The 24,662-nt window shown below is 36.9% G+C and overlaps 1 protein-coding gene across 3 annotated transcripts in view; it reads left to right on the top strand.

Annotated features, from left to right (window-relative positions):
• The window catches only part of PARD3B (par-3 family cell polarity regulator beta), a 977,181-nt gene that overhangs the window by 442,751 nt on the left and 509,768 nt on the right, over positions 1-24,662 (top strand). The gene's annotated exons all lie outside the window — the stretch shown is intronic.

Genomic DNA, 24,662 nt, shown 5'->3' with positions numbered 1-24,662 from the left:
GTGGTTTCAGAAAAAAAGCAACATTTTTGGTATATGGAGTTGCTGAATGAGCTAAATGAATTCTCCCAGTTTGGTATAAAATATTCTTATCAAGAACCAGTGTTAATTGTATATGAGGTAGGAGTCGCCATACTAAATCATGGGGTAATTACTAATAGGTTTGCAGCAGTATTTTGGCATGTTTCTTTTTGTAAGCAAGGAAGTGTCCTGAAAGTATTTTAGATGTAATGTTTTCTCACTTTCCATCCTTTTAAGGAAACATATTTAATGCAACATTACTTTAATAAAAATCAGGTGTATGCATTCAACTCTAATGTTGAGTACAAACAGAACCAGTATGTGGTATGGTGTATGTGTGTGTGTGTGTTGAATGCCCACTGATTGAGACCATGTTAAGCCTAAATATATTGGATTGGAGGAAGAGAAGAACTATAAAAATGAGAGAAGAATTACATAAAAGAGAAAAACTATAATTTACTGCTTATTTTTACGATGTTAATATACCCTAAAATGAAAGTGTGATCTGTGTTACCATGATTTACATGCAGAAACTCTACCAATGTTAGGTCTGTGTTTCTATCACTTAGGCTGTGTGTTGAATTGAAAATTGAAAATGTAACAATATAGCTTTCCCTAGAGGAAATGAGGGCTACTCTCTTTATGATAGATTCTGTATCCTTACCAAAATATGATATCGTTGAGTTCCAAGTTGGGGTATTTGGAGAGGGAAGTATATATTATTACTAGCAAAAATGCAAATCCTAATTCAAGAAGAAATATTGGTACCAAACATCCTTTTACATAACCCTATGCAAGTTATCACACGTGGGTCAGTCCTTGTGTATCCACAGTAAAAAGGAAAGCACATTTCCTCCTTCCCTCCCAGGCTTCTCTGTGGATGATGAAGTTCAGACCTGAGACCCAAAGAAGAGAGTCTGGTCCTTGCCATGCCACAGGATAATGGTACATCCCAGGCTTCTCTCATCTCAACTGTAAAATAATCTTCATATAAACTTTAATACTTAGTGCTACAAGGAACAGATATTGTACCTTATTTATCTTTCTTTCTGTAATCCCAAGTACACAGAAGGTGCTCAGTGTATGTGTGTTGGACTCAAGACACATATTAGTCTGGAAAAAGTCTTAGAAGTTCTCAGCAATTACCCAACTTTTCTAACTCAGATATTTTCTCTGCTTCCCCAAAGAATCTGCCAGGTAAATGTTTATCTGCCCTAAAGTCTGGTTCACTCCAGGCAAGAGACAGTTTAACTGCCCTGTTGTGCAAAGGGTAGGCAAAGTTAGTAAGTGAAGACATTTAGGTGTGTCTGTTTTTACCTAGAAGAAAAAGGCATTTGTGGGCTTGTGCGTGCGTGTGTGCGTGCGTGCATGTGTGTATTACAACTCTCTTCCTTTATCCCTGCACATCCTAATTCGTGGGCTGGTCAGACCTGTTTGTCCAATATCATAGCCACTGGCCACATGTGGCTACTGAGCACTGGAAGTGTATTTTAAGTGTGGTGTGCACAGTGAATTTCAAAGATTGAAATATGAAAAAAGTAACGTAAAAGATCTCGGTAACTTTGTATTGACTACACATTGAAATGATACTAAGTTTGGTAAATTGGGTTGAATAAAATATATTTAAATTGTTTTCACCTGTTTCTTTTTAATTTCAAAAAACATGGCTACTAAAAAATTAAAAATCACATCTGTGGTTCCCATTCTATTCCTATTGGACAGAGCAACTCTAGACTGAAGTAAAATTGGATATAGCACTAATGAAATGGTTCGAGACCCTCGGGAGAAAGTTCTTTGAGTTACACATCATCTCTGGGGTAGCAGTATGATTAGGTTTGCCTGGAGCAGTCCTAGTTCATGCCTGTCCTGGCATATTTATTAAGTGTCCCTGCTAACTCTCAGAGGTATCCATGTGTGGATGATAAATTATGTGGCACCCTACACATAGCCCTATAGTCACTTGTATTGTTTGCTCAGTGATCAGAGGAGCAGCCTTTCAAGGAAACCATGGAAACATAACAACCACAACTCTTACATGGGAGCACACTGCAGAGAAGCTTCTGTGTGGCAAGGACCTGAGCCAAGGTAGTACAGAATTGAAGCCTACAGATTTTTCTCCATCTCTCAGATTCCATAATTCTACCTGATGCTTCCTCCATCACTTCAGCTGTACCATACAGGCTCCTAGGGATGATAAGTGATGACGAGTACAGGGAGCATGTGAGAATGTACCCATGTAGCAACTGATATGAAAACTAACTACTTAAAAGGCTCTGTGCAATTGCATTTCATTTCAATATCCAAGAAGAAAAGCAGCCACAACAAAATTTCCATCTCTTAAACAGAGTGTTCATATGTGAGTAATTCACAGATGGCAGAGTCCCAAGTGGATTATATGCAATCATTCCCAAGAAATGAAACCCACAGCACAAGAAGCTGTAAGAATGAATATTTGACACATTTGATTATGTAGAAATATTGCCTTTAAAACCACAGTTGATGACTGTTATTTTTAGTTGTACTTCATTAAGCTTGCTATAGAGGGGAGAGTTTTCTTTGATGTCCAGAGATATGTTTTATGAAATGTGGGAAAAGTTGCACTTGTTTTCTGGCTGGTGAAGTTACTACAAATTGGTTTTCTAAGATGTACCCTCTCAAACAAGTTGTAGTTTTAAAAAAGAGTTTAAGTGAAAAAAATCAGATCCTCTGCAAGCTTCTAATTCTATGTATATTGCAAAGCCACTAAATCTCAGTATCTGTCACTTAAGAGTGTCACCAGATAAACAGCATGGAAATTTGTTTCCTTTCTTCCTCTTTTCTTAAACCTATCCAGTTAATCAGAATAGCATGATTATTAATGTGCAAGTAGTATATGACTATTTATCTTTCGAGAAATAGAAAAGTCAATTCTACTGACTGCTTTGAATCAAAGAATGAGAATCCTGGGGGCAAGATGTTGTAGTGAGGAGAGCCTCCTTATGGGCAGCCTTACCTTCCTTGTCTTGATTGTAACCTGGTGTTCTTGGCTTAAGGGCATGCCATAAAACCAGGTTCTTGAAATTGATGTTCCTGCATTTGCTGATGGAAGAGAACTCTAAAACAGATGTGATTTTTTTCTTAATATCCGGTTAACTAGCATGGTTGTTTTGTGTTTTAATGACTGTTTATAGTTTCACGTTTAACCCCTAAGGCAAAATGATCCTGCAGGGCAAGTAAATTAAAAAGTGGATTCCTGAAAATTATAATGCTGTGGTTGTTCTCCTTGTTTGTTCTAAAACTATTACTTGCCTTGATTCACCAAAATAAATTAAGAAAATACTGGTCTGTTTTTTTAATTCTGTATCTATAATTATGCATTTTATTTCAAAAAATAACATGGCAGTCTTCGAAGTTGTTAAATTGGAAGTCCATGGATGGGTTTCAGAGGGTCTGTTAACTAAACTTTTATGCCATGGCATGGGGTGTGTGTGTGTGTGTGTTTCCTGAAGGTGTTCTATCACTCTTAACAAATGTTAAAAGGAATACAAAAGATCAAGAACAATTTGTTTTGGGGTTTAGGATGAAATAATGTGGGAAATCCACCAGTTCTCAGAGCATGATGAATGATGAAGAAGTAAAGTGGAAATTGCTGCTGTCTTCGAAATGTGTGTTAAATAATTAAAGTTGTTTCATCATATTATTACCTTTCCTATACATAGTATGTAAAATCCAAGATGTGCAGATGGATGGAAGTTTCTGAATTGCTGCATTGAGAGGTCAGAAATAACTCTGTAGTCGGTAGCAACACAATTCATAGCCACAGTGAGATGGGGGTAAGTGGGGCCCACTCCTTTGGGAAGACACTCTGCAGAGAAGTGTTTCCAGTGGTCCTGCTGGAATGAGAAGTGAAAATACAATATCAATAGGAATGAGAAGTGAAAATACAGTATCAGTTCTTTGGACTTTTCGGTATTTCATCAGCAAAGGTAGTGGCAGGTAGCTTCCAGTGAGAGAAACTCTTTCCACTGAGTAGAAGCATTCTCTTTGTGTCTTGCATATTGTATTGATTGGGGAATTTTCCCTTAGATGTCACATGTATTGAAGTTATTATAGCCAGTGTTGCTCCTGACTAAATACCATCAATTCCATCAAAGGAATTAATGAAATATTACAGAGAAAGTTAAATAGCTTGGCTTTTAGGATTAAAATCATCAAATTGTCACTGACATGTCAGAGGACTTTTGGTTGTGAGTTGCTGACTGTCAAAATCCAACATAGAAACTTAACGAAAATTTGGAGTGACCCAATCATAATTTTCTATCCATTAGATATATAATTAAGTAGCTATAGAAACAGGGGAACAAAATAATTGTTGTAGACTCTGATGTAATTTGGAAGGAAGGCTTTATCCATTGTCTTCCAAGGAGAAGAGATGGATACTGAAGAGAGCAAGAGGGAGGGAAAAATAGCATGTAATATATAATCGCATTATTTAGAGATACTGAAGCCTACAAAAGGTTTTTCTTTTTTATTCCCTCTTTCTGACACAGTGATTTAATAATAGTCCTGGTGTTTGTAACTCCAGCTGTTCACGCTGTGTGCTGATAAGACCAGAGCTTGGAGACACATTGCAACGATGGTTTTCATATGGCTTTGTTTTTAAGAGATAAAGCTGCCATCCAATATTTCATGGGGCCAAATGTTTACTTAGTTTGGCAAGTTTAGGCAACTTAATTTCTGAAACAGTTATGTTTGTAAGACTTGCATTCAGGTGGGGAAAATCTAGAAGCACAATTTATTCTGTGAAAGTTTTTCATCAAACCTTGCAGGAGTTGCTGGAACAAATTTATAGACTGTCTGAATATCTGTGATGTGACTAATGAAGGAAGCTGGGGATTGCAACCTCTGTTTAGGTGGGTGCTCCCCTATCATTCTTCTTGGGTCTAGTCCAGAACTGAAAGTCTGAAAGAAGCATGACTATTCAGAGGTCAACTTCAGAAATTAAAGAGGTAACCATGACATGTCGTCTTTTGTGGTTTAGATTGATCTGCACGTGATGAAAATTGAATGGGTTTGCTTTTATGTCAACATAAATTGATTAATCCCTTAGATGTCCATGACCCCTGCCATGTGGCATCCAGAAAGCATACAGCATGGTCCCTGTCCTCAGGAAACTTGCAACCTGATTATGAAGAGCAGAGCTAAAGCAATTAACCCCAGCGATCTGCCAGTGAGTATCAATTCATCAAATAAAACATTTTTTAACCGTTAAAATTAATATCCTTTGCCTTTAGTCCACACTCTGCTCAGCCTCTCACGGGAATTACCATGTGTACTATCTCTGGTAGCTCTTATCTCACTCAAATATAACTGCTTGTTTACATGTCTGTTACAAGACAGGGCTTCTCAGAGGCATAAGACGATGTGTTCATTTTTGTATACAAGCCCCCACACACAGTGCCTGATGCATAAATATGATTCAGATGCTTAAAACGTTTACTTCTGAGATGGGCAAAATGAGTTCAATTCAGCAACTTTTAACTGTTTTGTAAAGGTGTGTGAATTTGTGTGTATTATGTGTTTACACATATATGTGTATATATACACACATAGGTATATATGAATTAGAATGTGAAAATTATGAAATTACCTGTATAGCATACTATTTTGCTCCCTAAATAGCTTTAGGTTAGGATTTTCTGTTTTAGTGTCACCTGTGTTTTTTTAGTGTTGTCAAGGGGAGAGGGATGTTTAAACACACGTTCTCCACTTGGAATTTAAAATGTGGATGGGTGGCTGAAGTTTCAAGTGAGACTTGATTTATCTTCTTATAATTCTAGCAATGACTCCATCATAGAAATTGATTCTGAGAAAGAATAGAATTATAGGAAAAGAAAAAACCTTGATAATTCTAGAGATGAACATAATAAAGCCTAATTTTGTTAGTGTCCGTGAAACATGAACAAAGAAAAATAATTTAATATGTAATCAATGGAGTCAGTTATCTGAGTTCTTCCTCTTTGTCAATAAAACGATGAGTTCTATAATAAAAAGTTAGTAATCTTGGTAGTTACAGCTTTGTAATTTTCTAATAACTGTGTTCAGAGAACTTAGAAAATCCTCAATTAGACTAGATATGTCTGGATAAGATGCCTCTCTTATACCCGTCACATCTAAAGATTTCTCCTTCTGAATTTTCCTATTTCATCTTCTTTTAGAAGTTCTTCTGATTTCAAGTGATTTAGAAGAAAATAAAAACAAAAACCCTGATATGTGAATTAATTCAAGAGCATGGGAACATTTGCAAGGTGTTTCTTAGCAAAAAGCTCATGAGCATCTCATGCTAACAGCATGGGCAGATGTGATTTGACCACGTCGTTTCAAATTTGGTAAAAGTGATGTTTAAGGTAGCTTTTATTCTAAAGGTCAAGATCCTGTGTCCTGATTGCATCAATAACTCCATGACCCTGAGAAAATCATTTAAATCATGGATGATTTCCACAGAAATTTTGTATAACTAAAACATAATAATAAATAGAAATCCTTATGAACTCCTGTTGCTCTTAGGGACTCAGACATCCAAACTAGCAACTTCAGGTTGCCAAATTATTAACTTAATTGTAAATTTAGATGTATATTATTAACTTAATTGGTATGAATTCATCTTTAAATTTCCTTTTCATGTCTCAGTATTTGTAAGTGCTCATGGAATGAGGCTGTATTTCTGTGCAAAGCACCAAACTTTATTTTTATTGCTCAAGGTAATGATAACAAGAAATATGTTTTTTAAAAAGCTAAATACACAAAGGCAGCAGCATAAAAACATACGTAAGCTACATATGCACACTTAAATTCTTTGGAGGAGAGCACTGCTAAAATCTGGAGAGTAAAGTGCAAGCAGATCATGTTACTTTAAAGTGAAAGCTCAAGGGTATGGACTGTGTCTTATGTAAGTTCTGATCTGCTGTATGTCCCTTCCATGTTGTGAACTTTTACTGAAGATTGATGGCTCGGAAGGAAAGGGTTAATGAGAGTTCACCTTGAGAAGAAACAAGGCAATCAGTACTGAGAGGAAAGGATTTTTTTTTTTCCCTGAGCATGGTGCAATTCTTAGAAATCTCTTCTGATGGGGATTTTTTATTTTTTTTGAACCTAAACTCTTCTGAAGAGCAGGTTTCATTTTGTTTTTTCTTTAAAATCTAGTCATCAAATGACACTGTACAGACATTTAAGAGACTTTTTCTCAGGAGGGTGGCCCCTTTCCTAATAGCTCTGTACTTTAAAATGGAATTGATGAATCACATTTTAAAAGTAGCTACTGTGTGTGTTTCACGCTTGTGGAAACATCTAGCATCCTCGTAAGCAGCATGTGAGCTTGTCACCATACAGCTTTTGATGTCTGATTATACGATCATAGGGACATCTGGAGTGAGTTAGTTTTGAAGTTACTGGTGTGAGGCGCTGGAGAATCTAAAGCCTTCTGACAGACTTGAACCAGTGAAAACATCACTACTTCTAGCAAATCTTTTTTAACCTGCAACTGGCTGACAATTTTCTGACTGACGTAGCCCTGATGTTTTCCAACTGACTTTCCAGCCCCCTTTCTCTGCAGAGCTCCCTACCTTTCAAGCAAAGAATGGGTAAGTGGCATTTGTTGTAAAAATCATAAAGGATTATCCCCCTCTAAAAGGAAAAGGTAGATTCTTAAGCATCACAAGTCAGAATTGATGGACTTGCTGAAAGAAACTGTATTGTCTCCTTTTTCTTTGCCTTTAATTTCATTCACTGTGTCGATCACGCATGCTTTCTTAATTTTTAAATAAAATATATTTGACACTCAACTATGTTCTATGAAGATCCAAAGATAAATAGGCATCCAAAGCGATTGGTATGTTGATGTAGTGTGATACCACCATTTTAGAACACCTATCTAAAGTTCATACATTTATCTTGTCAAAATATTATTTGAACAGTCTTATTAAATATAAACATTGGTTGGTTAAAGGTTGCATAATTTGTCCAATGAGATTTTACTGGTATGATTCCTCATTATTTCATGAATAAAATTATCATACACCTATAAATATCTGAATATATTTACAAAATTTGACCATGTCCCTCTCCTGCCCTGAAGCAGCTGACCATTGCCCAGGATATATGTTAAATTTCTTGGTATGGCTATTTTTATTGTAAAATACACAAAATGTGATATTTACCGTCTTAACCATTTTAAAATATATGATTGTTTTACTAAGTACATTCATTTTATTGTGCAACCATGACACCGTGCATCTCCAGAACTCTTTTCATCTAGCAAAGCTGGAACTGAATACTTATTGAACAATAAATCCCCACTCCCCCCTCTCCCAGCCCCTGGCCATCACCATTCTACTTTCCGTAGCTATGATTTTGACTACTCTAGGTAGCTCATATAAGTGAAATCATAAAGTATTTGGTTTTTGTGACTGGCTTATTTCATTTGGCATAATTTCCTCAAGGCTTATTCATGTACCCTGTACCAGAATTTCCTTCCTTTTTAGGGTGAATAATATGCATATGAAACATTTTGCTTATCTCTTCATTCATTGATAGACACTTGTGTGACCTCCATCTTTTAGCTCTTGTGAGTAATGCTGCTGTGGACATGAGTGTACAAATATTGTTTTCAGACCCTGCTTTCAGTTATTTTGGGAATATACCCAGAAGTGAAAATTCTGGATCATAAGGTTATTGTTAATTTTTTGAGGAGCCACCATACTGTTTTCCATAGTTGTTGTACCATTTTATATTCTCACCAACAGTGAGCAAGGGTTCCAGGCTCTCTACATCCTCACCAACACTCGTTATTTTCTGCTGTTTTAAAATAGTCATTCTTATGGGTATGAGGTATCATCTTGTGGTCTTGATTTGCATTTCCCTAATGATTAGTGATATTGAGCATCATTTCATGTGCCTGTTAGTCATTCATATATCTTCCTTGGAGAAATGTCCATTCAAATCCTTTGTCCATTTTTGAATTTGGTTGTTTGTTTTTGTTGCTGTTGAGTTTTAGGAGTTCTCTGTATAGTCTGGATATTAATCCCTTATTCAGATAGATGATTGCCAAATATTTTCTCCCATTCTGTAGGTTGCCTTTTCACTCTGTTGATATTGTCCTTTGATACCCCAAAGTTATTCATTTTCATGGTCTTGTTTATCTACTTTGTTGTTGTTGCCTGTTCCTTCGTTGCCATATCCAAGAAATCATTGCCAACTTCAGTGCTGTGAAGTTTTTGCCTTATGGTTTCTTCTAAGAGCTTTATAGTTTTAGCTCTTATATTTAGGTCCGTGATCCATTTTGAGTTAAATTTTGTATGTGGTATTGGGTAAAGGTCCAACTTCATTCTTTTGCATATGAGTACCCAGTTTTCCCAGCACCATTTGTTGAAAATACTATTCTTTCCCTGCATCCATGTTGAAAATCATTGACCATATGAGCAAGGGTTTATTTTGGGATCCTGGGCGTTATTTTTCACAACCTAAACTCAGTGTATATGTTTATCTTCCGCTCCAGCCACAGCACGCTAGGCACCCCGTGCGTGCTGCTGGCAGTTTCTCACATGTGCACAGAATGGGCCTGTGTGTCTTTGCCCAGCTGTTTCTTCTGCCACATCTCCCTTCCCCCTAGTGAATGTGCAGTTTCTCTCAAAACCTAGGGCAGTGGTCTCTTTCTTTTGCTAATCCTTCCCCAACCTCTCTCTATTTGGGGCAGAAGTAACCACACCCTGCCCATGGTGCACTGGCATATCTTTATTATAATTCTTTCTACCTCATGTTATAATTTCCAAGTTTTATATCTCCCTTACTAGACTCTGAACTCCATGTGAGTGGATCAAATTTTCTTTCACATGCCCAGAACGTAATATCGTTCCTAAAGAACAGGGGGCGCTTATAAAAGGTTTATATAAAGAACAGAATGGAGTACATTTTCCCTATCACATAATAGCCTATTTAAACCGCAAAGCAATTTAATTGCAGTTTTAATAGCATTAATCTGCATCCTAGGTCTGCCAACAGATGGCCACGTAATACTACCCGGGATGTCAGCGAGGGAGGGCCTTTCTTTGCTCACTTCCAAGTTCATGTCAGATGTGGACACTTTATTATATATATATATTTAAATATGTTATTTCATCCCATAAAAATCTGCAAGTTCAGCTTTCTTTACTCTGTTTCATAGATGAAGAAGCTTGGGCTCAAACAAGTTAACTCATTTGCCCCAGATTATACAGCTAATAAGCAGCAGTGCTAGGATTTTTACTTCAAATATGTTTTAATCCAAAGTGTAACCTTTTTTCATTCTGCCACTCAAATCGAATGTTCGCCTTGGAAGTAGCACCCTAGAGTCCATACCTTTGTCCCATCAGTGCTGCCATTGCTCAGATGCTTTGGGCAATCTTCATTTGAAGCTGCCGTCAAAGCCAGGTTATGAGGTGCTTCCTAAAAAAGAAAATTGTTTAATCATTTTATCCTCATGCATTATTTTCCCACCAAAAATGGTATTGTTCTATTTGATGCCAAAATTTATATTGTAAAGTTGGTCTCAAGTAACTTGACTGTTTATATAATTGAGATATCCCTATGCAGCAGAAAGATGTGGCACAACACACACACACACACTCTCTGATGCAGGCATTAAAAATATTTATGGGAGAATAGATTCAGGTGTGCTTTAGCAGCAGCGTTTTATAGCCATTCTTTGTTTATCCAGTTGTCTAGCGGTTAAGACAACTAGGTTTTATCCCTGACTCATCCATTGGCTGTCTGTCAAGGTAGACAAGTATAATTTTGTTCTCTGTCTGGAAGAAGAAGATTGTCTTCTCTCTTGCTCACAGTGGAATTGTAAGGTTAATGCCTTTTATCTTGAGTATAGCATTTAGCAGACTGTGGGTGCTTAATATATGTTAATAATAGTGATAATAATGAATGTTGATAATTAAAGGTCTTCTGTAATTACCAAATTTCTAATGTGTGTTAAATATAATTAAAGGGAAATGATTTGAATTAATATGCACACACACAAAAACTAGAGATAGCCACAGCTTTTATTTTTAGCTTCTTAACTAACATCTTGAATATGAATCCAGTATTAAGAAATCCAGTTATGATTACAGTTTCACAATGGTCATGTATGGAGAACTCATGAAGGATCTGGAAACTAAAATTGCATCTGTTTGAGGTGAAAAACACAGTGATGAATGGGAAACGGCAAAGGACTTTTGTGATTGGACCTTGACCATGTGAAATTGTGCATCAGACATTATTATTACAATCTATCGCCGTAACACTCTCTGAATTCCAGAAGAGAAAGAATTTTTCCTAGAAGCTGGACACCATCCCAGGAGCGGGTAACAAACAGATCTGCCTGGAAGGGCTCTAAAAGATGTAGGTGGAATAGAGGAGACAACAATCATAAATGATTTCCCATGAAATTTAGCTTGGAGATTCATCCTTTGAACTCAGATTATTTCATAAGGTACTAGGGTGGTAGGTGGAAGCTGAGAATTGTGAGAGGCAGCAGGCTGAGGTGGTTAAGAATATGGGCTTGTAAGCTTGACTGCCTGGTTCAAATCTAGTTCTACTACTGAGTAAAGGGTTGATTTTTGTCAAGTATATCCCTTCTTTTGGTCTCACTTTTCTCATGTATAAAATGGTGATAATAGTAGTTACCTTACAGGGTCCTCTTGAGAAATAAACGAGCGGTTAGTTGTAAAAATTCTTACAATATATAGTAAGTACTATATGTGTTTGTTAAATATATGTGTTGGATTTGAGTCATACATGGAGGAAAGGCTGGTAGGGTGAAGTAGACTCTAGAAGCAATTCCGAGTCATTTTTTTTAAAAGCTGACTTTTATCAGGTTTAGCTTTAATTTAAGGAAGGCACTTAGCACACAGCTAGAAAAAAAAATTAATTCCAAAGTTGAACATTAAATGTATGTTGAGTGTCTTTTGTTTAGAGACCCTTCTAATTTCTTTTCATTTGGGTGGGGGAGGGGGCAGGAAAAAGAAAAGAAGAAAACAGAAAAAACAAAAAACCTCCAAAGACCAATTCTCAAAACAGCATTGGAACTGCATCAATGAATTCAGCCCTAGTTTTCCTCTCTGGATGTGAAATGGTTCTCTTCCTTGTAAACATTATGTCTAAATTGAAAACCTAGAAGGAAACAGGAAAGGAGGGGTTATTAAGAAACAGGGCAATTTCAAATGGTTCAAACGTGTCATTCATCTCCTGTACTTTTCTGAAAGCCCTGCCCTTTGGTGTTTCCCTAGCTTTCTCTCCTGCCCTCTCTGTTTTGGATCACCTTTCTCACTTGTCTGCATGGCAGACACCGTCTCATCTGCTAAGGCCAGGCTAAAACATCACCTCCTTTTTAAATCTCTTTTTGAAAGCCTACTCCCTAGCAGAAGTTTGGTGCTATTTCAGCAAAATTTTTAAAGTAATGTATGACACAGCATTTGTTGAGATTATGATGAAAATATTTTTGGAGGAAGCAGTATTGAATACAGGACTGAAATAGAGGCCAGACACAAGATGCCTAGAGAGCACAGCATCGGTGCCTCTCATAGCGCACGGCAGGGCCCTGACTCAGGCATACTCTGCTGTGCTCGGAATTGAGCCAACTCTTTCTTCCCCGTCCACTGCCCCCCTCCCCTCCGTGAGAATGGATCATACTTCTGCCATGAACAGTGTCATGAACACTTATCATTGTTACTTGTATGTCTCCCTCCTTTTTTTGGAGTGGAGGTGCTCTGAGAGCAGAAAATGCGCTTTTTGTCTTGGTAGCCTAGCATTTAACATACGGTAGGTATTTAATAACTGACTGAATAAATGAACAAGTGATAAAATTAGTGGACAAGAAATTGGAAGGAAACAAAAATGAACAAATTCTCAGATTCTGACAGAGTAATGTTTTTGTAGAGAGAATATTTTAAAGGCAGTGTTAAAAGAATAGAGTGTTGAAAGGTGATATATATAGTATTTTTTTGTTCTTTCTGCATTCACTGTTAAATGATGAACAAATGGATTTCCTTCAGCATGAAAGTCATTTATCTATCTCTACAGCACACCATGAAACAGAGCACACACAGCCCTCTGAGAACATTATGCCATTTCTGCATTTGTAATGTCGTTCAGATTCAACCCCTCCAAGTCACTTTCCAGAGTCTTTCGTTTTAACAGTGACGGCAGTGGTGGGGGAGGGAGTTTGTTTTGAAACGATTGCAGTCATTTAAGTTCCGCCTCTGAGCAGTGCTTCCTTAGCAGTTTAAAAATATGTAATTTAATTATCTGTTTATATTTGGGGGAGTAATTATAGAACCTGCCAAAGGAACCATATAGTGTCAAAATTTGAGCTTTTTTTCCTGGATTTCTAAGTCTTTTTTGATGAATAGATAAAGAAATGAGAGACTTTGTGCAAGTTGTGAAACTATCCTATAGCCATCCCTTGTGTGACTGTACCCCATGGCACTAGAAAAAACTCTGGGTGAAAAATTTTGTTTTGCTTTGCTTCTACCACATATAGTTAAACTGACTTATTGCATCATGTAACCTAAAACAGTTCACCTTAGGAATTGCCAAACTGATTTTTGGTTTTATAGTTCTGGCTAATTTTCAAATTAGTGGACCAAAGATAACATATAAAACTAAATATTCTAGAGCAGTGTGTCTAGGCATCAATTTCAGGATAAAATTCTTCTGTCCTAATTCAGAGAAAAAAAAATTGTATAGCTTTAGCTTATTGCATGATTCCCAACTGATATTACACCTGGAGACAGTTATGGAAGATTAAGGCTTTGTCAAGCTCTGATAATATTTTCCCACTTTTGACCACGTGAACTTTCTGGGATCTTTCATTCATAAGCTTGGGCTGACTCTGAAAAACGGTTCGTAATATCTTCCTTCATTTAGCAAACATTGTGCCAGCTACCATGAAGGATGAAAAGTTGAGTAAAACATGGGCCCCTCCCCAGGGGGCTCTCATTTTTGTGTCTCTCTCCCTCATCCATGGAGGAGCTCAGACATAGAAATAGAAATTGTGATACAATGCAGGTGCAGTGATTTTTCCATGTACAAGGAAAATCTATGGAAAACTAAGAGGAGAATTTGAAAGTAGTTGTTGAAGGGTACAAGTTTCACAGAAATGCTGAGTCTTGAAGGATGAATAGGAGGCAACAGGCCAAATCATGGAAAAATATGTTTTAGCCAGAGGGTTACCGAAATAAAGACAGATGTGAGAAATAGTTTTCCGAAGGTTTTCCGGAGGAATTGCAAACACTTTGGTCTTGCTGAGAGAGTTTGGAGAGATGAGGGGCCAAATCATGAAAGACTATATATGTCACATAAAGGAGTTTGACTTTTATGTATAATGTGGGGCCACTGAAGAGTTTGAAGTAGAGGGGTTACAGGTTCAACTTTGCAAAAACCAGAGCAGAGATAAGAAAATACAAGGGTGAGTGAAAAATCATCCACACTCCAGTTACATTAACATTTCTGTAAAGTCTACAGCCAGAGTCCCGATAATTTTTAACTCACCCTCGTACTTACGAGTTTGTTGTAGTATGATTGAGGACAGAACTGGCAAAGACCTGAATTACATCATGATCCCTTTATAGATAGGGACTCAGTGATTGATTGATTTGGTGATAATTACAAAACATCTACCACCGCACTTTCTTTGTGCCAGTCAGTGTTCTAAGTGCTATAAATATATTATTCTCTCTACTCCTCATAACAATGATCGCTACCATTTATATCCCCACTTTATTGATAAGGAAATGAGGCACGTAGAGACTAAGTAAAGGTCAAGTTGCTCAGTCATAAAGCCAACAAGTGGCAGAAATATTTAGGAAATAAAGTCTTGGATGGGGGGGTAGAACATATGAGAGATATTAAGAAGAATTCCCAGGGTCCACTTTTGTGTAGTGAGAAGCGTGTTCTGTGGAACTTAGAATCCGTTTGTGGGCAAAGATACAAGTAGAGGTGCTTGGAAATCAAAGAAAGAAGAGTTCCTACCTTGAAATCCTTGATCTGTTTAAGAACAGTTCCAGTAGAGGAAAGTGGGGTGGAAACGGCTGTACTGTTGGTTGAGAGGCAGATTGGAGGCAAAGAAGTATCATTAAGTTACATAGCTTATGACACTGGGGAGAGCACACACAGAGTTAAAATTTATGTGCCAGTAACCATTTAAGGATTCTTAATTTCAAGAAGCAAAAGTACAGTGTAAAATGGCTGTCAAAAAATGAGCGGTATTTGTTTTTCTGAGAATTCTGCACGTAATCTATGAGTATGTTGAATATCCGTATCTCGGGAAGTGAGAGATGCAGCTGGGCTTCAGGAAAAACTGGAAACAGAGATTCAACTAATTGTCTCTGTTTTATTATTTCATAGATTTCACCATGTTTATCTGCAGATAAGCTTCCTCGACAGAGGGGAGGATGCTTATCTGCAGAGAGGCACTAATTCTTTCCTTGGACTCCAGGAAAGAGGTCTGGTGACTTTCAGCCATGGCTACTTTAAATCAGCCAAGGCCATGGTGGTGGAAGGAGTGGTCTATAGACACATGACATGTGGTGCATGGTCCATTGAGGGAAGAGCAGTTTCTAGCATGGGAAGGACTGGGCAGACATTCCCATCGATGCAGATTCAGAGCCAAGGCCAGGTGTTAACAATCAATGATGACAGTACTGTAAGTTCAGGAAGAGCTCTGTGCCAGAATGGCCAAGGAGGCTTCAAGGAGAAAAAGGAAGGATGAGTATCAGATAGCCATAGAGAGTTCAGTGAGCACATTCATGTTAACAAGGGCGTGTCAGCGGTGTTTGGACAGAAGCAGACCTTCCTGGGCAGACAAGAAGAATTCCGAATGCATTGTTTCTCAAAGGAATTCAAAGACAACTTACCTCAGAAACACCTGAGAAGTTTGCAGAAACGCCTGTTCCTGAGCTGCTTCCCAGTCTGTGGAATCAGAATTTTGAGAGCAAAGTCTAGGGAATCTGCATTTTAAATGAGGATTATTTATGATATTCAATTGCCAATGCGATGGGAGAATGCTGTGAAAATTAGGCTGTAAAGAGACACTGGACGTGGCCTGTGGAGGACAAGCTGCTTGAGTACCAGGAAATGTGGTCAGCTATTTCAGTTGGTTCAGACATGGAAGAAACCCTTGGAAGTATAATTTTCATGAATTATTCAAAGATGTGGCAGATAGAGTGAAAAGATCACCATATATTTGACAAATTAATACACACTGGAGTTGTGAAAAACAAATTAACTGTAACATTTTGCATGAAATTGTGAACCTGTAAAAACCAAAAAAAAAAAAAAAAGAGAGAAGAAGAAAGTGGGACAGACGTTCTGTTGGAGAGGAAAGAAGTGATGAAACACAAAGGACTTTTTAAAAATACAGTAATTTGATGGGACCGTAAAGATACCCTGATGTGATACGTTATTTTAGACACAAGCATGTATTTTTATTCAGTCCCCATTTAATAAATCATATTTAGTATCATCAGCCTCATTGAACAGCAGACAAGGGGGAAAATAAAAACCCACCTGTCTCCCTAAAAAGAGGAGTTTTGTCTCAGGTCACAGAAGCAATCATTTAGGACATAGACTCCTTTGGGCCTGGAAAAGTTAATGTATTTCAAGTAATTAACTGACATTCACCAAATGTAAGAGCAGATAAAGTTTCCCCCAAAGATCCTGTGCACATTTCTGCTGCCTTTTGGCTGAGGCACTAATCTTAATCTGATTGTGTTGAACAGAATGGCCTGCCGTTTTAGCATTTCTCTGTCTGGCAGGACTTCTGATATTTGGTTGCATGGTTAACATCAAGCATGAAGAGAAAATGGTTTCTGGAAAAGCAGTTAAGATAGGTTTTCTGACTTATGGAAGGCTATGCTGATGGAGGAACCAGTGAGGTAGATAATTTTGGTTTTTCTGAGTTAAGAATACAAGTTCAGGTTACACAATAGCAACAAATGTGTTGTGGACCAGGAATTGGGAGACCCACCTTCTGGTCTCAGCTGAGAGCCTGAATTGTGTGGCCTTAGAGAAGGTACTTAACTTCCTGGGAACAGTTTCTTCATCTGTGAAATGAGAAAGATTAAATGTAAAATGAGAAATTATTAAAATGGGAATTCTCATAAAACACTGGTAGGAACATCAGTTGGTATAACACGTGAGGAAACTATCTGATCTTGATTCTCAGTTTAAGAATTTGTAATGAGGGAACATTTTTCTACACCCCCCCGCCCCCCCCCTTTTGTGTTTACTTTTACAGCTTTTCTTTAGTTTTTAAATTATCTGATTTCAAGGAGTGTGTCTAACTTTTATTTTCACTTTTTTCATTCTCTTAAGTAGCAAGAAGACACTGAAGGAGTTTAAACTGGCTTGGGGTTAGCTTTCTCTAAACCCCATGCGATGCTTAAAGTTACATACCTGAGCAAACCTGGCAGTTCTAACTGGAAGGCAAATAAGACACAGTAGAAAGCCAATACTCCTCTCTCCGGTCACTAAATATTTCTGTCTTCATTTTTTCTATTCTGTTTTCTTATTCTAAATACTGGGCTTTTTCATGTTTTTTACTTAAGGCATTAGAAATATCTTTCCCAGTCTGTGACGTGTCTTTTTACCTTGATTAATTTTATTATAGACAAGTTTTAAATTTTACCATATATATGTTTGTTCGTTTTAGTGTTGTACTGTGTGCGTGTTTAAGAGATATTTTTTTTACCTTAGCTCATAATGATATTTTCAGTATTACTTTTTCTGAGAATTTTTAAGTTCTGTGTTTCACATTTATACCTTTAATTCACCTGTAAGTTTTTAAGTGGTGTGAGTAGGGATCTATTTTTATCTTGTTTTTTGGTATTGTAGTGCCATTTAAAATAATTAATGAATGTTGATTATCAATTGTTATTTCTGTTTTTTCAGATGATAATTTTTTCTCCTTTATTTACTGAAGCTAATGTATTCCATCAGTACAGCCTCATGATTAAGCCTCCTTGGCCATGATGTGTTGTGTTTTCTATATTGCTGAATTCAACTTTCTAAAGTTTTATTTAGGATGTTATCATCTGTGTAACTGAGATAGTTCTTTATTTTTTGCATTGTTTGGTTTTGGCACTATGCCTTCCATATGTTACGAAAGCTTCACTAAATGAGTAGGGAAGCTTCCCCTGTGTTTTCCCCCACATAATCTGAAACAATTTGTGTTTGGTATTGGGATTGTGTTTCTGTGAATTCATCTTTTCAGTCTGGGACTGTGTATGTGTGTGTTGTCTGTTTGTTTGCAGGTAGGGTGGGGCATAGAAGGAGGTGGCTTATTCAGATTTACTGTTTTCTCTACATGCATTCTGGTATGTTGCCAATTTTAAAAATATCCAGAAAATTATCTACATCATCTTGGGTCTTCAAATTTATTGGTGTAAATAGTCTTAGAATTTTAAAATAATGTCTGCTCTTTGTGTAGTTATGTTCTCCATCATCCCTAATATTGTTAATTGTTACATTTTCTATTTTTTTTCCTCGATCAGTTTTAGTGGAGATTTGTCTGTATTATTATTTTTTAATTGTTTTCAAAGAAACAACTTTTGGTTTTTTGTCCATCTATTTTTTTTTTCTGTTTTATTAACTTCTGCTCTTATTTCCTGTATTCTGTTTTAGTTTTAAGGAAAGTAAGAGTAGAGAAACAATAACTCTAAGTTCTTTCCTAGGTTTTTATATGGTTATCTATTTTGCTTGCTTGTTTTAAATAAATGCACTTACAGTATAAATTTGCTTCTCCTCAAAGTACAGCTGCGAATGTAGCTGCATCCTTTAATTTTGATTCATTTGTCGTTCATTTCAGAACACTCTGATGTCCATTGTGATTTCCCCTTTACCCTTTGAGGTATTTAATAGTAGTACATTTTCAAGTTGATGAACATATCACTGTAGACCCATTGCTCATTTAATCACGATGTTTATAAAGAGGTTTATATGGTACTGATTGCTTGAATTTGGTGGTGATTTTTGTAATCTAGTGTGTGGTTAATTTTTGTAAAAATTTAATGTGTAATTAAAATGCATATTACCTCCTTGTTTCTCTATCACCACAAGATTGTTTGCTTTGTTGTTCAAATACCCAATATACGTTTTGGTTTTTTGTTGTTGTTTTCTCCCCCTGCCGGTTTCTGATAGAAGTGTGCTAAAATTTCCCTGTATGGTTATAGATCTGTCAAATTGTACTTCTGACTTTGTGAGATTTTGTCTTATGTATGCTGAGGCTATTTACAATTCATGATTGTTACCTTCTTGATGAGATCTTCCTTTTGTTTGAAGTTTCTCTCTTTATCCGCGTTAGTAATTTTACATTAAATCCTATTTTATGTGATATATTTGCAACCACCAGCTTATTTTGGTTACAGTCTTCCTAATTTATTTTCCATTCCTTTATTTTCAATCTCTGTGTGGTTTTACCTTAGACATGTAGATAGGGGCATAAGGGACATATAGGTAGAGCGTCTTAAAATCCAGTCTATGCATTTAGATAGATTAGTCCAAAACATTTAAATTATTGAGATTTGGGATCTGTTTGGTCTTATTTCTGATTACCATTGGACTAATAGGCTCCCTCTTTTTTCTTTGTTTCAAATCTACACATTTTTTATGTTCTTTACTCGTTATAAATTTTAACGTGCAAATTTTAATATCTCATGCTAAAGAATTTTGAAGTAGATTTTAAGCACTGTGATACAATTGGCAGAATTAGCTGAAATGACAATGGGGGCTCGCCCTGGGTTGCCCAAAAAATAAGCTGGCTAGGACCAGGGCCCTCGCCCTCACCCTGAGGGGAAAATGCTGCCCTTGAACTCTTCTTCAGGGGGACTACTGGCTCCCTGGCATCAGCAGTAGATGCAGCAAATTCCCACATGTGTCAAGATCTCCAGGTTCAAGGCCACTAGCCTCTGCAGAGCACCTCAATAAACAGCTGGTATCCATGCACTGCACTGCCTGGTTCGAAGCCTCTTGTTTATTCCTGGCACTGACAAGGCTGCTCTCCATCTTGTAAAAAGTAATAGGGGATGTTCTGTGATACCTACCATGGCACGTCCAACAGAACACCCTGGTCTCTGCTCAACCTTCCTTGGGGTCAGTGAAATGGGGAACCTGTTCTGTCTCTCATCTTCCTGCTATCCTCCACCCCCACCCATCCCTACTTCAGTTCCCTCACCCCTGTTCCTTAACCCATTCTGTGTAAGGCTGTGAAATTATCCTGAGCCCTTTTGCCCAGTAGGTGGTGACTACTAAAGTGTCTGCTTGCAAAACTGAAACCATGACATACAATCTCCAAAAATTTACACGTGTATCCCAAAAAGCAGAAATCTTTTCCTACATTATAAATATAACATGATCATGCCTCATAAAGTTAATGATTTTAATATCATATAATGCCTAATCCATATTAAAATTTCTTTAATGGACCTCCAAATATTCTTTTAATAGGATTTAATCCAAGACCGCACATTTAATCCAGAACCACACATCTGATTGCTGTCTTTTACATCTCTGTAATTTAGAATAATCTCTAATTATTTGTTATACTGACTTGCAGAAAAACCAACCAGTTGTCCTTTAGTAGGTCATTTTTCATGGATTTGATCACTTCCTTGTGAAGTAATTTGACTTTCTCTAGTACCTGTAGGTTCTATTAACTGGAAGTTGGATCTGAAGGCTTGATTAAATTTAAGTTAAATGTTTTTAGTAAGATTACATCATAGGTGACGTACTTCTTATGTATCAGATCAAAAAACACATAATATCTATTTTGTTTTTCACCATTGGTGACCTAAATTTGGTTATTGAATTAAGGTGATAGCCTCATCCCTCATTGCAAACATGAATTTGTTTCACTTGCGACCAGAAGTAATCATTTATGCACTAATTTTGGTACTATGTCCAGTTACTGTCAGTAGTTTTTACAACACCTGACGATGCTATCCTGAAACAATAAGTTCTTTAAGTACTACAATATAATGCTTTTTAAATGTTTTCATTTGTTTCTATATTTTCTGGCATTCTTATAAAATATAGTGATTTCCCCAGCTTTCAAATGAAGCGATCTTGTTACTCTGAAATGTAGTTCAAACTATTAATGTAGGAAAAATACTTAATTTTGTGCTTTAAATGACTAATTTTCAAAGTAAATAATCTGATTCATACAAGTGCCAAATTGTGACAAAGAAGTTTTCTCTGGCTTTGTCTTTCTTGAGTATCACTAGGGACTCAGAATTTCATAGATAGTGTATTTCAATCAATTACAATCGTTCTTTCTGATACCTCAGCTTTGGTGAGTGGGAAGCCCCTTCAGACTAACTTCTGGGTTTTGACATCAAGCTTCCTTGCTTTCTGGAACAGCCAGATTTCCCAAGATAACCTTATACAGGTCTTGCCCCGTTCTCGGCCTGTCTTCTCTCCAAAGATCTGTAGAAAATGGTATGAACAGGGACCAAAATGCAGGTGCTAGGTGTATACCTTTTCCTGAGAGTACCTTACTTCTATATCATTTTCTGGCCAGAGTTAGAAAATATGTGAATATATGTATTTAAAATCTTGAGTTCAAATCAATATCTCTAATTTAGTTTTAGCATTGAGTTTAATTTCTTTGATTTTCTAATTGCTTCTCTTTCACCCTGAAAGTCTTAGTTGCTGTTAATTTTAACATAATCACTCATTTGATTTACCCTACAATTTTAAAAAATTCCATTAACAACAAAAGATGTACTGTCAAAGTGTTGCTCTAAAATCATTTGAAAGAAATTATTTCATTCTGTAGTTTATCATATGTATGTGTATATAGAGAGATACACACATACATGCTCTTAGTATTTTTTAAAATGAAGTTTTGTTATTCAGAATTTCTGTCTTTCTAAACACGATTGTCACTTTTACACACTCCATTTGCTGATGGTACCCTCATGCTTCTTATTTTTGTCTATAGATTTGTTTTATCTTTAAGCTCAAAATACCAGTCATTAACATTTTAAGTCAATAACTAATTATATTTAGCAGCCTGTTTCAGCAATTGCACTTGTCTGATTCATGCTTTCTAATGAATTTGCTTTTTATTGTTTTTTTTTTTAAACTTTAATATTTTTTTTTAATTTTTTATTTTTTTTTGGCGTACACCAGGTTCAATCATCTGTTTTTATACACATATCCCCGTATTCCCTCCCTTTCTTGACTCCCCCCCTCGAGTCCCCCCCACCCTCCCTGCCCCAGTCCTCTAAGGCATCTTCCATCCTCAAGTTGGACTCCCTTTGTTATACAACAACTTCCCACTGACTATTTTACAGTTGGTAGTATATATATGTCTGTGCTACTCTCTCGCTTTGTCTCAGTTTCCCCTTCACCCCCCACCCCCTCCCATACCTCGAGTTCTCCAGTCCATTCTCTGTATCTGCATCCTTGTTCTTGTCACTGAGTTCATCAGTACCATTTTTAGATTCCGTATATGTGAGTTAGCATGCAATATTTGTCCTTCTCTTTCTGACTTACTTCACTCTGTATGACAGATTGTAGTTCTATCCACCTCATGACATATAGCTCCATCTCATCCCTTTTTATAGCTGAGTAATATTCCATTGTATATATATGCCACATCTTCTGTATCCATTCATTTGTTGATGGGCATTTAGGTTGCTTCCATGTCCTGGCTATTGTAAATAGTGCTGCAATAAACATTATGGTACAAGTTTCTTTATGGATTATGGTTTTCTTTGGGTATATGCCCAGGAGTGGGATTACTGGATCATATGGTAGTTCTATTTGTAGTTTTTTAAGGAACCTCCAAATTGTTTTCCATAGTGGCTGTACCAACTTACATTCCCACCAACAGTGCAGGAGAGTTCCCTTTTCTCCACACCCTCTCCAGCATTTGTGGTTTCTAGAATTTGTGATGATGGCCATTCTGATCGATGTGAGGTGATCCCTCATTGTGGCTTTGACTTGCATTTCTCTGATGATTAGTGATGTTGAGCGTCTTTTCATGTGTTTGTTGGCCATCTGTATGTCTTCTTTGGAGAAATGTCTATTTAGGTCTTCCGCCCATTTGTGGATTGGGTTATTTGCTTTTTTGGTATGAAGCTTCATGAGCTGCTTGTATATTTTGGAGGTTAATCCTTTGTCCGTTGTTTCATAGGCAATTATTTTTTCCCATTCTGAGGGTTGCCTTCTAGTCTTGTTTATGGTTTCCTTTGCTGTGCAAAAGCTTTTAAGTTTCATGAGGTCCCATTCGTTTATTCTTGATTTGATTTCCCTGATTCTAGGAGGTGGGTCAAAAAGGATGTTGCTTTGATGTATGTCATAGAGTGTTCTGCCTATGTTTTCCTCTAGGAGTTTTATAGTGTCCGGCCTTACATGGAGGTCTTTAATCCATTTAGAGTTTATTTTTGTGTATGGTGTTAGGAAGTGTTCTAATTTCATTCTTTGACATGTTGCTGTCCAATTTTCCCAGCACCACTTATTGAAGAGGCTGTCTTTTTTCCATTGTATACTCGTGCCTCCTTTGTCAAAGATAAGGTGCCCATATGTGTTTGGGCTTACTTCTGAATTTTCTGTTCTATTCCACTGATCTTCCTCTCTATTTTTGTGCCAGTACCATACTGTCTTGATCACTATGGCCTTGTAGTATAGTTTGAAGTCAGGAAGCCTGATTCCACCAACTCCATTTTTCCTTCTCAAGATTGCTTTGGCTATTTGGGGTCTTTTGCGTTTCCATACAAATCGTAAGATTTCTCGCTCTAGTTCTGTGAAAAATGCCATTGGTAATTTGATCGGGATTGCATTGAATCTGTAAATTGCTTTGGGTAGTACAAACACTTTCACGATGTTGATTCTTCCAATCCAGGAACATTGTATGTCCCTCCATCTGTTTGTGTCGTCTTTGATTTCTTTCATCAATGTCTTAAAGTTTTCTGCATACAGATCTTTTGCCTTCTTAGACATGTTTATTCCTAGGTATTTGATTCTTTTGGTTGCAATGGTGAATGGGAGAGTTTCCTTCATTTCGCTTTCTGCTCTTCCGTTGTTCGTGTATAAGAATGCAAGAGATTTCTGTGCATTAATTTTGTATCCTGCTCCTTTACTAAACTCATCAATTAGTGCTAGCAGTTTTCTGGTAGAGTCTTTAGGGTTTTCTATATATAATATCATGTCATCTGCAAAGAGTGACAATTCTTCTTTTCCAATTTGGATTCCTTTGATTTCCATTTCTTCTCTGTTTGCTGTGGCTAAAACTTCCAAAACTATGTTGAATAATAGTGGTGAGAGTGGACACCCTTGTCTTGTTCCTGTTCTTAGAGGGAATTCTTCCAGTTTTTCCCCATTGAGAACGATGTTGGCTTTTGGTTTTTCATATATGGCTTTGATTATGTTGAGGTAATTTCCTTCTATGCCCATTTTCTGGAGAGCTTTTATCATAAATGGATGTTGAACTTTATCAAAAGCTTTTTCTGCATCTATTGAAATGATCATATGGTTTTTATCCTTCAATTTGTTGATATGATGAATCATGTTGATTGATTTGCGTATATTGAAGAACGCTTGCATCCCAGGGATAAACCCCACTTGATCATGGTGTATGA

Source organism: Hippopotamus amphibius, chromosome 8 (genome assembly GCF_030028045.1).
Source record: "Hippopotamus amphibius kiboko isolate mHipAmp2 chromosome 8, mHipAmp2.hap2, whole genome shotgun sequence".
Taxonomy (NCBI): Eukaryota; Metazoa; Chordata; class Mammalia; order Artiodactyla; family Hippopotamidae; genus Hippopotamus; species Hippopotamus amphibius.
Note: the sequence above shows the minus strand (reverse complement) of the source record. Positions and strands in the feature narration are given on the sequence as shown.